Raw genomic sequence first — 12839 nt, 5'->3', positions numbered from 1 at the left:
AGCGCTCTGGCGCAGACAAAAGCACCCACGATCATCCGACTAGCACGAGTGAAATCCTACAAGGCCTCTCTGCAGCAGGGGGTGGGACGATTCAGGCCACTGGTGGGTGATGCACCATTTTGTCACAATTCAGGTGTCGCGGCTCGACCGAAAAAGGGAATGTTCTATCGCGGTGAATGGGGTTGTGCCTCTAGGCCACCCCTTTGGTTCTCAATCGTAACAAAAAACATGTAAAAATGTGATAAATACATAGGTTTGATGAAAGAAAGTAGTTGGATTTTGATTTAAAGCTTTCGTGACTGCAGTAATTCATATTCTTAGCTCTTTCGCCGCATCTCACCGTGCAGTGAGATAAAATTGTTTTATATATATTTTATTATTTCCCTTCAACGTGACTTTACCGAAAGAGCTAAGAATATAAAGTAGTTGGACTTACGTGCCTGTGCTTAATTTGTGTTTCGATGATTTACCTTCTGAAAATAATCTGGCCATATCTCGCACCCCCAGAAAGGGCATCTTGAACCCCCTCAGGGTGTTTGTGAACCCCAGGTTAAGAAGCGCCACTGATCTAGTGTCTGCAGGGGTGACCTGAACCCATCGTATACAACATTTGTAACGATGTCCAGGCCTTTATCAATCCGCTGCTGGACGGGGCCCTCGGCACGCCGGTCATGGGGGGCTGCTTGAGCAATAGGTTAGCGCGTCGGTGACTGGCGTGGGAAGGACCGCGGTCCAATATCGCTCGCCACCCATGTCAGCCGTGGCCAGGAATCGCATTCAGTTGGCACGGGGTTCGTAGCGCGGCACGCTAACCACAGCGGCATCGCTCCCCGATACAAGACGTAGGAATGAAAATATATTGATTTCGTACACACTCCGCTCGATGAATGTTTCCTGAGATTAGGAATCAATGTTGGTTTATTTATGCATCGTTCTAGCCCTACTGTAGGGCACCGTTAACACCTCAACGGTTTTCGAAGAAATCCCCACCGGAGTTAAGCATTACATACTTAACTATATACACACATATGTATGTAAAAAATTACACCAGCATACTGCATTCAAATTACAGCGCAAGAAAACGCCGTCATCGCTGTGACTCATGTGCAAGACGGAGGGGGATAGGTCTCATAATGGGGCATGGCAGGAGACTGTGTGTGTGTGCGTTTAACTTATTTCGCACCATGCGTGGGCAACCGTGCTAGTCGGAGGCGCGTGGGAAGGACAACAAATTAAACACAAAAAAAGCAGTTCTAAAGTAATGACTTTTAAATTTCGATTATTTAAAAGTGCATCGCTCCAGTGGCTTCCTAATATCAGCAGAGTGGTCCAGACGGCCGCAGAAGCGCATCTGAAAGCGCGCGATGCGGTGACCGCCTTTGTTCGATGGCCAGCCAGAAGCCGCCGCTGCGAGGATGACCGGAGTTCACTTGATGGTGCATGATCTTTGACGAGATCATCACGGTACTGTGGTTCATTAGTGGCGTGCACTTTGCCTGTAACGAGCGCGACCTTCTACCGTATTCGTTCGGCGAACGGGAGGCAATGCTGCTCGGCGAGCACTGGACGGGACGCTGTCGGATCTTGCAGTGCCCAATCACGACACGTGCCAGAGAACGTTGCGCACGCTTCCTGCCTGGCGATGTGAATGGAGCATGGCAGGAAAGTGCTGCGAACGTGATCAGGGAGAGGAAGTGGGGAAGAGTGGAGCGGGTGAAGGAGGGCAGGCGAGCGAGGGACGGGCGTTGCTTGCGGTGGCGCCCGGAGACGAGCGGCCCAAGACCCTGAAGCCGTACGATGAAGGTGGCATCGCGCAGAGAGAATCTCGGGGCCAAGAGTCGCACGGAGGGACGTGACGGAGAGGGTCGTGGTGGCATCAACGAAGCGTCAGTCGCGGTGACCCTGGAGGTGAACGGAAACACACGTGGGGGGGGGGGGGGGGGGGGGGGTTCTTCCCTGCTCCTTTGTCCAAAACGTTGATGGCATCGCGCGGACTTTTAAACGAAGCGCCGCAATAACGCGGCAATAACGCGGCAATAACGCGTTCACGAACTTCTCCGGCGTTTCGCGGACGACGGAATGATGTTCACGACCAAAAAAAACAAACAGAAAGCTGCATCACAGGGAAAAAACTAAATAAATGTAAATGCAGAGTGATCCAGATTAGGTTGCAAAGCTAAACCCTATATCGCTTTTGCCGAGTGAATAGCATCACTGTCAGGCACATCATAATAATTTTATTTTAGCCTTTCCCACATCCTTCGAATTGTTTTCAAAAACCACAGAATTATTGCATTTGGACAAAATTTCTTATTTTATTCCATTTATTAAATGTCTTTTCTCCTTCAGATTCCCCCCCCCTCCCCCCCATCGCATTCACACTCTCTCCCTCACACTCTCTCCCTCACACTCTCTCCCTCACACTCTCCCTCACACTCTCTCTCCCTCACACTCTCTCCCTCACACTCTCCCTCTCCCTCACACTCTCTCCCTCACACTCACTCCCTCACACTCTCTCTCTCCCTCACACTCTCTCTCTCTCTCTCCCTCACACTCTCTCCCTCACACTCTCTCCCTCGCACTCTCTCCCTCGCACTCTCTCCCTCACACTCTCTCCCTCACACTCTCTCCCTCACACTCTCTCCCTCACACTCTCTCCCTCGCACTCTCTCTCCCTCACACTCACTCTCTCCCTCACACTCTCTCCCTCACACTCTCTCTCTCCCTCACACTCTCTCCCTCGCACTCTCTCCCTCGCACTCTCTCCCTCGCACTCTCTCCCTCACACACACTCTCTCCCTCACACTCTCTCCCTCACACCCTCTCTCTCTCCCTCACACTCTCTCCCTCACACTCTCTCTCCCTCACACTCTCTCTCCCTCACACTCTCTCCCTCACACTCTCTCCCTCACACTCTCTCCCTCACACTCACTCTCTCTCTCACACTCTCCCTCACACTCTCTCCCTCACACACACTCTCTCCCTCACACTCTCTCCCTCACTCTCTCTCTCCCTCACACTCTCTCCCTCACACTCTCTCCCTCACACTCTCTCTCTCTCTCTCCCTCACACTCTCTCCCTCACACTCTCTCCCTCACACTATCTCTCTCTCTCCCTCACACTCTCTCTCCCTCACACTCTCTCCCTCACACTCTCTCCCTCACACTCTCTCTCCCTCAGACTCTCTCCCTCACACTCTCTCCCTCACACTCTCTCTCTCTCTCCCTCACACTCTCTCCCTCACACTCTCTCCCTCACACTCTCTCCCTCACACTCTCTCTCCCTCAGACTCTCTCCCTCACACTCTCTCCCTCACACTCTCTCTCTCTCCCTCACACTCTCTCCCTCACACTCTCTCCCTCACACTCTCTCCCACTCCCTGCTACCATTCTGCGGTGCACTGCATGCCGATATCGCCCAGTCCACTATTGCAGGCCGACCCGCGATAAGGTTCCCTTATTTTGTTAGCGTTTAACCAAATGAGACAAAATAACTTGCCGCGCATTCCTCTCGCCGGCCTCCCATCAGTTCGCCGGCAAACGCAATAAAGCGCGCTTCGCCGGGGAGTAGATACGGCGAGCACTGCGCTTCATCTCCGGCGGGTTATCCCCTCCACGGCTCCCTTTAATCACCGATAACAAAAACGATTCGGGTGCGGATGACCAGCACACCGGACTTGCAATCCACGGGGCGTACGTACGTACGATGTTGAACTTCTTTCGCACCATACGCAGCCAACCGTGCTGATCGATTGGATCTCCCGGCATGGCAATATGAAACAAATTTTGATTTAAAGCTTTCGTTGACTGCAGGGATTCATATTCCTGCTTCTTTGGGTAAAGTCACCACGTAGAAGGGAAACAATAAAATAATAAAAAAATAATAAACATATATTTTTTTATTAAATGTATTCTTTCCCTTCTACGTGACTTTACCGAAAGAACCAAGAATATAATATGAAACAAGTTTATTAAATTCCCCCCCCCCACCCTCCTCTGCCCCCCCGAACCCCAACCCCCCCTTCCCCGCCAACTCTGTCCTCCCCACGGTATAATAAGCGAGTCACCGGTGTTTTCGGCCCTCGAGCGTGGGTACTGCCACCTCTTCAAAGGAGCATGGGCCAGTGCGGGAGAGTTGCTCAAAGCGCTAACGAGAGGGGACCTCTTCGAACTCCCTCGAGGGGAAGGACCTTTTGGCAGCAGTGGCGGGGGGGCAAAGCAATAGCAGGGCTGGCAACGTGACCTTGCAGCGTCCACGAACGAAATGCTGGGCGAATATTTCGGAATGGCGGCCTTGCGAATATCGAAGAACGGCATTGCCGCTATGCGCCTTCACCGGCGGGTTTTCCGGACCGTGACTGCGGACCTAACGCTGGCCGTTGAGGAACGACACACGCCAAAAGCAACTGGTTTGCAAGACTGTCGTCGGCTTGTTACCAAAACAGGCAACGTTGCCGCACTGATAACGAGGAATCTGGCACGAGTGGGGGGGTGTCGCGTGCGGAATATTAAGTGTCCGCAAGCGACGAAATTTCTCTCCCAAATGAACCTCCTCATCCTGCCTACTTCCCACTTCCCCACCTGCACCCCCCCCCACTCCCGCGCCCCCCCCCCTCCTCCCACTCATTTCACCCATGTAAAAATTACGTGCTGGAAACTGCTTTGATGTTCCAAAATTAACATTATCTGTAATTTTCATGTAAAAAGATGAAAATGAATTTGGATGTTTTAATATTCAAGGTACGGTGAGTACACTTCAAAATGTCACGAAAGTTGCAGCATCTGTTTTGCGGAGTGAATTTGAATAAAATACAAACTTGTAAAAGAAAAAAGAAACCCCTCAAAATAAAATAAAAACATGTAAGCGAAATAAATAAGTTAGCGCGCACACACCTCCGACCAGTTTTCGTTTGCTGTTCTACTGGCCGTTGCAAGATAAAAGGAGAATACAGGAACCTTTTTTCTCTCACTGTGATAAATATTAGATAGAAGCAAGGGGTTGCTATGGGTGGGTTTTGATACGGGAGCGAGTGATTACGGAAAATGCTGCAGTCGTGTAAATGATTTATGGAGCCCGTTCATCCTTTTCCTTTTCCGCTGTCTCTCCTGTCATCGTGCGCCCGTCACATGACAGAAAAATATTCGATACAAAATGGAAAAAAGCTCTCCGCTTTCTTGAATAAATGATGAGGCGTCAAAGGAGCCCTTTAGAAGTAAAACGGGGGAAAAATAATTTGTAGGAATAATGCGAACAGATAGATGTATGCCGGCTACGGGAGGGCATAACGGTTGCTTTGTTGGAGAGAGAAAAAAAATCTCATAATGATTTAACCCACGCAGCCCCAGAGCCCGCAAACAGGCGTTGCCGTGTTCACATAACAGCGGACCGGAACTTATCTTTCTCCCAAGCGTCACAACAATAAAAAAGAAAACCCAAGCCCGACGCAGATGCATCGACCGCAAGAAGCCCCCGTGCCGAAAAGAACGATGTAACCACCCCAAAAATCAAAATAAAAACGTTTGCCGTTAATTTTTTGCAAATTGGCGACCATTGCGTCAATCGCTGGCGGCAACGAAAAAAACGTGGGCATGCACGCGCGTGGCTGACGGGAGGGTTAAGTGCACGGAGTGCCATTCCTCCCGGTCGAAGTGATGTGATGTTTGAATCCATCCGGCGGCCGAGGCGTGCGACTGTCACGTTCGGCACACGCCGGTAATAAACCACGGGGCCTAATGTCTCGTTTGCATGCCCGTGTTTTTGCTTGATGCTTCACTCTCCCAGTGTTAGGGCCCCCAAGGGGGTTCCTGTGCGCGGTGGTGTGTAGGGGGGGCGATACGAGTGCAACACCACTCCCCCACTCTACCCATCGCCATGGAATTGACCCCTGACCTTTCCCCTCCTATCCCACAGGTACTGCCGCCACCTTCCAGAGTCCAGAGCGACTCGACCTCAACTCGAAGCCTCAACCGCCCCGGACCATAAAGTCTAAAAAATATCTCTTCATTAGCGCGAGCAACGAGGTGTCCTTCCATGCATTTAATTACGCAACATCCGATCGATAGGCAAGGGATGTCAGTCCTTTGGTGGAGCCCGAGGCTTACACTTTACGACAGGCGCCTCTCGGCGCCAACTCGAGGTGTCGTCTTTGGCCGCTCGACAACGACGATTAAAGGGGGTCTGCTGCGCTGGCTGTGCCGCCGTGCTCTCGTCGAGCCGACGCCGGTAATTCACCGGCGCGATCGCCGTTTTTTTTTTAACGCGGTTTCAGACCGCGGCACTCGAGGAATTTTTTTTCTCTTAACTTTTTTTCTTCACAGCCCAGGGTGCCCCTCGCCGGCCACCGAGACCCAGGGCACTGATCGCTCTGTTCCCGATCGCTCTGCTGGCTCAATGCTGGCATGTCTGAGCCAGGGGGGTTGCGTGGACCACCTTTACGGTTTGCTCCACAGAGTCGAGCGGCGCATCTTTGTACGTACGTACGTTGAACTTCTTTCGCACCGCACGTAGCCCATCGTGCTACTCGGAGGTGCGCGGGAAGGACAATAAACTAAACACAATAAAAGCAGTTCTAAAGAAATGGGTTTTCAATCGAGATGATTTCAAAGTGCACAACTCCAGCGGCTTCCTAATATCGGAAGGAAGAGCGTTTCGGATGGCCGCAGAAGTACATCTGAAAGCGTAGCGCTATGCGGCGACCGTCTTTGTCTGATGGCGAGCCTAAATCCGCTGCGAGGTGTTGCTGCTGACTGGGGTGGTGGTGGGGGGGTTGGTGTCTGTGGTGGTGGGGGCAGTAGTGCAATGGTTAGCATGCGCTGTTTCGGCAAACCCGGCGAGCCGAGTTCGATTCCCACTCACGACCAGCATCAGTGAAGATGATATGAAACGGTCCAGGGCCTCTCCCCTCGGTCGACTCAGCCTCAAATGAGTTTCTGGCGCGATGTACAAACATCGCTACTGTGGAGACAAAGGCTGCCGTGAGTGGAGTTGGCCACTCAACCCCTTCGCCAGGTTCTTGCTAACAGCACTTGCCCAAACAGTCTGCTAAGGCTGTACGGTGGATGTTTATCCTTGCGGATGTGTGTGCGTGAGTGGGGATGTGTGTGTGCGCGCGTGCGTGCGTGTGCGGTAGGGGACAGTCACACCCGCACGGCCTTGATTTTTTCACGAACACAGAACGTCGGATTGTATGACCGAGGAGAGTGCACTGTGCGTAAGGGAGGAGAGCGGTGGGGTAGGGGGGAGGTAGTGGGGAGGGGGGGGGGCGCGACGGGGTGGGGTGGGAAGTAAAAGAGCTTTGAAAGTGGGAGTGAGCGCAGCAGATTTCGTAGAGGCGGACATCTATTGGGCAAACATTGCCAAACGCTGACGCTCCATTCATTTTGTCTCACAGCCGCGCGCCACGTTGAAACCACATGTCGGTGGTGGTGGGATTAAGGGGCGAAAGTCCCCTTGTTTAATAATCCCCCCCGGATGAGCCACTGACGACAGTGACGAGTTTTCAATTTGCGGTGCGAATATTTTTTTCACGCCGCGCCCAGAATGGGATAACACTCGAAGCGCGCGACGCCAAAACGTGTTGGCACGTGCGAGTTAAATTGCGCGCGCGCGCGTGCTTCCTCTTAATTCATTTATTTAAAAAAAAAATCAACTAAATTCTTAGTTGGCCGTGGAGCACCGCAGCTATTATCACACGTGAGGCCAGGTGTGATTAGCCGTGTTCCGCCGCGCCGGCTGCGCGCGCAACGGAGCACGGCTGATATGTGCGCTGGTCACATGCAAGCTGCGGTATTAATAGCTCGGTGTGGATGAATGAATGAATGAGGCTCAATCGGCCGAAGGTGAAAACGGCGAAGGCGGCAATTTGCGCCCGACACTCACCACGCCGCTTGACCGTGCGAGCTGTTTCACACTTGCCATTTTGAGACTTTGGCCCTTGCGCTCGGCAAATGTGACGGTAACAAAGATAAAAGCAAAACCCACAATTCCGTCTGCGGCGAGCAACTCCTCGACAACTGCGCAATTCGTACACAACGCGCAAAACAACGTTTAAACAAAACACGCCGGACTGCTGCTCTCACACTCGGTCGTGGGATCTGCAGCGGGCGATGCGAACTTAAATTTCGCGCTGCAGATTAGCGCCGTTGAGCTGGAGGAACGTGGCGTCACGCACGCGCACGTGCTCGAGACGGTGACGCGGTCGTACGCTGCCTTGGGAGCGGGCCGTGCGTGTGGAACGTGGGCCGACCGGTGCCGGATTTATGCTAGGAGCAAAAGTAGCTACACATGCTACAGGCCCCGCACTTTCAAGGGCCCCGCGCTAAATGCTCTCAAGCTATCAATTCCGGTTCAGTGATTCTGCACTTGCTCTATTACTAGAGTACTATACCACCTTCAAATTTTATGAACGACTGGGTGTTTAAGGTTCGCGATTTGTCTTATTATCTGGCTGTATAGCAAATGAAAAAAGTAATTTTTTTGTGTTTTAATATGTACGTGTTTAGGGCCCCTTTATAACATAAGCTACAGGCCCCGCACTAGCTTAATCCGGCACTGGGTCCTACGCTGACCTGGGAGCGAGCCGTGCGTGTGGGACGCGGTCGTACGCTGCCCACGCGATGTGCTACCGCCGAGGGGTCGGAATCAGAATCTTTTATTTAGACTGGATTAAGCCGATGAGCTATGAATCTTTTGTTCGCAGTTGTCCAGCGAGCGTTATGTCCTCAGCTCGCCGCCCCTTATAGGGTTAAGCACAAGCACGCATTTGTTTTCTCCGAGCACGCTTTCGAAACAGAGCTGATAATAAGAGCATTATCTTTCACCAGAAACTATTTATTTCCACGCGTCAAGGTCTAGGGACGTGCATTTAAATATTTCCGCTCGAGCTTGGCCCAGATTGTTGGCGTTATCAAATGTAAAAAAAAAGTTTGTTTTCTACGCCTGTACAAGCGTCTGGCACTGTTTTTTTTGCGAAAATATGGCAAAAGGTATTGGAAGAAGCTGTGCAGTGTGATTTGTATGTATGTAGAACTTCTTTCGCACCCTACGTAGCCAACCGTGCTAAGGGGCCATCCATTTAGTACGTACGCATGGAGGGGGGAGGGGGGGTGGGGTGAAGCCTCGATAATAATTTGTCGACATTGGCCTTCTAATGAGTTAGACAGTCCGGCGGTGGACTATCTGTTTGCTTAAAACATTAAAATTATTATTAATCCTTGATCGTTTCTGCGTGGATTAAATATCGGATTCGGGGGGGGGGGTGCGTCCAGCGTACGTACGCAGGTGGGGGGGAGGGTGTAAAAATCCGCGTGCGTACAGGGAGGGGGGGAAGGGGTCAGGTTTTGACAGATTTTTGCGTACCTACTAAATGGATGGCCCCTAATCGGAGCGGATGAAGGAAAAAAATATATAACACAAAAAGCAGTTCAAAAGAAATGAAATTTTAAATCTGGATAATTTAAAGTGCATAGCTCCAGTGGCTTCTTAATATCGGAAGAAAGCGCTTTCCAGACGGCCGCATAAGCGCATCTGAAAGCGCGCGATGCGGTGACCACCGTCTTTGTTCGATGGCCAGCCAAAAGCCGCTGCTGCTAGGATGGCCAGAGCTCACGTGCTACTCGTGTATGCTACTTGACGAGATCAGCAAGGTATTGGGGTTCATTTGTGGCGTGCACTGTGTGCAATACGTGCGACGCGTCTGCCATTCAGCCGTCCTCCTCGGCACGCCGGGAGCTTCCGCACAGATCGAACCGAGCCGGACGGTCGAAGCTCCTGGTACGGGGGGGGGGGGGGGTGGGGGGGGGGGTTGGCGGGGGGGAGGGGAGACCAAAACGTCAGGGGGTACGCACGTGCCTAACAGCGCCACGGTGGGACCGTCGGCCAAGCCCCACGGCAAAACGGGAAGCTGCGCGGTCGGCGATCGGCCTCCCGTGCCGTCGTCACGTTACTCAGCCAAGCAGCTCGAAACAAATAAATAAATAAAAAAGGGAGCGATTTAAGGCGCACGGACATCGGAGACGGCGGCACAACTCGATGCCACGTCTGTACGGCGTGCTGCCACCGCAGGGGTCAGATTGTATTACCTGCATCTTGGGAGGTCGGCCGATGTGCCGCTCATGACGTGTAATCTGGCTCCTATGACGACGCGTGCACACCGATCAGTTTCTCCGCACGAGGCAGCCCGGCAGGGGCTCCTCGACAGGGGCACCGAGCCAGGGAACTGAACCACCTCGGACGGCGTGGACGAGTGGCGTCTATCAACTGTTCGCCAGTCCGTCTGTTCGTGCGAACAATGCACGGCCCTTCGTCAGGCAATGCTGCACGAAAGGCCTTCCTGTTCCGTGTCAGTCATCATGTGGATCGCTTGGCCGCACCTTCGCCGGTCCGGTTCATGAGGAAAGTGGAGAGCGCAGGTGTGGTGCGCCTGGAAGTACAGTTTCAACAATGGAATGTTCTGAAATTGCGCTCCGCTGCCCATAATGCAGCTCCACAGCAGCATATAACAACCTGATGTGTATGCTGGTCACCCGTGCGAGCCCTATCCAGGCTCAGCCCTGCTGATCTTGCGGGATCCGCCGAGCTCGGACGCTTTCTGGGCAATGTGGTCATCGGCGATGAACTTGACCGATCAGCCGTTCACGAATCAGACTGTTCTGTTTTCGCTGTATTGTACTATACGCATATTAACAACCACAATGACGACTTGTGATTGTCTAAATACAAGGACATATTAAGGGGCTGCACGAGGCAACCAAACAAACAAAATCAGTGGAGACAAACAAAAACATAAATCTCATCAAAAAAACACAAAACCCAATTCAACGTTATCAAGTGCAGACGGAATTCCGATTGGGCGGTGTTCTGAAAATGTCCAGAAGGATGAAACAACAAAATCATAAAATGTGAAATTTAACTGGCGAGTATTGGTAAATGACGTGTTCATTTTACAATGCACACACCAGTGCGGCTACAATAATCGATTATTTTACAATCCGCCCAAGCCGGTGATGACCAACACGATACGTGGATTGCGATCGCACGGTTGGACAATAGTAAAAGATGTTTTTTTAGATGTGGATCTCAGGACAGACCGGAACCAATGCTGACATTAGCCGACAACAATTTTCGTTCCGGCTGATGGAAAATAAAAAATCCGCGACCCAAAGAATTTGTGCGATAAAAAAAACCAACTTCTACCAACAGATGGCGGAATTACTTTATGTCTATACCCTACAGTGGTAACTGTTGGGGTCATTGCTTTTTTGGTGAATAGCGGACCTGGGGTTGAGATCCACCAGAATGGATGGAAGTGTGTGTTGGTGTATTGTGAAAGGCTAGGGACCGACTCCCGTTCTCTGCAATGCTTTCAAATGGCTCCTGCAGCCACTTGAGACGCGAAATGCATTACACAAAGGTAAAATTAAGAACAGATTCTTGAATCGAATCATGGTTCCAAATATTAAAATCCAACCACTCGCGAACAGCTACACGTCAAAATATACGGGGAAGGTACAACTGCAATCTAAATATGGAAAACACCCCGACAAACCTCTGTTAATCCCGTGGTGGATGAAGACCCCCCCACGTTTGACCGTACTTCACCACGCTTGCCAAGTTCGGGTTGAAGGGCGGTGGAGGCAGCGGTGGTGGCGGGGGAGTGGCAGCGCAGCAAATCAGCTCGACTTGAATCTGCAAATGGCGAGAGAACCCCATCATAACAGAATTTTTTTTGTTTAAATGACAGTAAAATAAGCTGCCGATAAAACGTGAAACTGGGTCACGCAGTCTCACACCGTCCGATCCTCAACCGTGAACCCTAGATGGCCTAGGGTGAACAGGCCAGGCACAGCCTGGCATGAACCTGAACTTTCCGCTCACAGGCTGGGATGAACCTGAACATGCCGGACACAGGCTGGCATGTACCTAAACAGGCAGGACACAGGCTGGGATGAACATGAACATGCCGGATACAGGCTGAGATGAACCTGAACATGCCGGACACAGGCTGAGATGAACCTGAACATGCCGGGCACAGGCTGGGATGAACATGAACATGCCGGATACAGGCTGAGATGAACCTGAACATGCCGGACACAGGCTGAGATGAACCTGAACAGGCAGGACACAGGCTGAGATGAACCTGAACATTCCGGACACAAGCTGAGATGAACCTGAACATGCCGGGCACAGGCTGGGATGAACCTGAACATGCCGGACACAGGCTGAGATGAACCTGAACAGGCAGGACACAGGCTCGGATGAACCTGAACATGCCGAACACAGGCTGGGATGAACCTGAACATGCCGGGCACAGGCTGGGATGAACATGAACATGCCGGATACAGGCTGAGATGAACCTGAACATGCCGGACACAGGCTGAGATGAACCTGAACAGGCAGGACACAGGCTGAGATGAACCTGAACATTCCGGACACAAGCTGGGATGAACCTGAACATGCCGGGCACAGGCTGGGATGAACCTGAACATGCCGGACACAGGCTGAGATGAACCTGAACAGGCAGGACACAGGCTCGGATGAACCTGAACATGCCGAACACAGGCTGGGATGAACCTGAACATACCGGACACAGGCTGAGATGAACCTGAACATGCCGGGCACAGGCTGGGATGAACCTGAACATGCCGGACACAGGCTGGGATAAACCTGAACATACCGGACACAGGCTGAGATGAACCTAAACTTATTGGGCACAGGCTGGGATGAACCTGAACATTCCGGACACAAGCTGGGATTAACCTGAACATGCCGGGCACAGGCTGGGATGAACCTGAACATGCCGGACACAGGCTGAGATGAACCTGAACAGGCAGGACACAGGC

At 51.9% G+C, this 12839-nt stretch overlaps 1 long non-coding RNA gene across 8 annotated transcripts in view; it reads right to left on the bottom strand.

The window, feature by feature from the left end:
• LOC116944231 (uncharacterized) overlaps nt 1-12839 on the bottom strand; it is a 282843-nt gene that overhangs the window by 32792 nt on the left and 237212 nt on the right. For all 8 annotated transcript variants that reach the window (XR_012942320.1, XR_012942321.1, XR_012942318.1 and 5 more), the window contains one exon: nt 11546-11685. This is a non-coding gene — a long non-coding RNA (uncharacterized LOC116944231). The remainder of the gene's footprint in view (nt 1-11545; nt 11686-12839) is intronic.

The sequence above is a fragment of the Petromyzon marinus genome, chromosome 20 (assembly GCF_048934315.1).
Source record: "Petromyzon marinus isolate PM22_M1 ecotype Great Lakes invasive population chromosome 20, UKy_Petmar_22M1.pri1.0, whole genome shotgun sequence".
Taxonomy (NCBI): Eukaryota; Metazoa; Chordata; class Hyperoartia; order Petromyzontiformes; family Petromyzontidae; genus Petromyzon; species Petromyzon marinus.
Note: the sequence above shows the minus strand (reverse complement) of the source record. Positions and strands in the feature narration are given on the sequence as shown.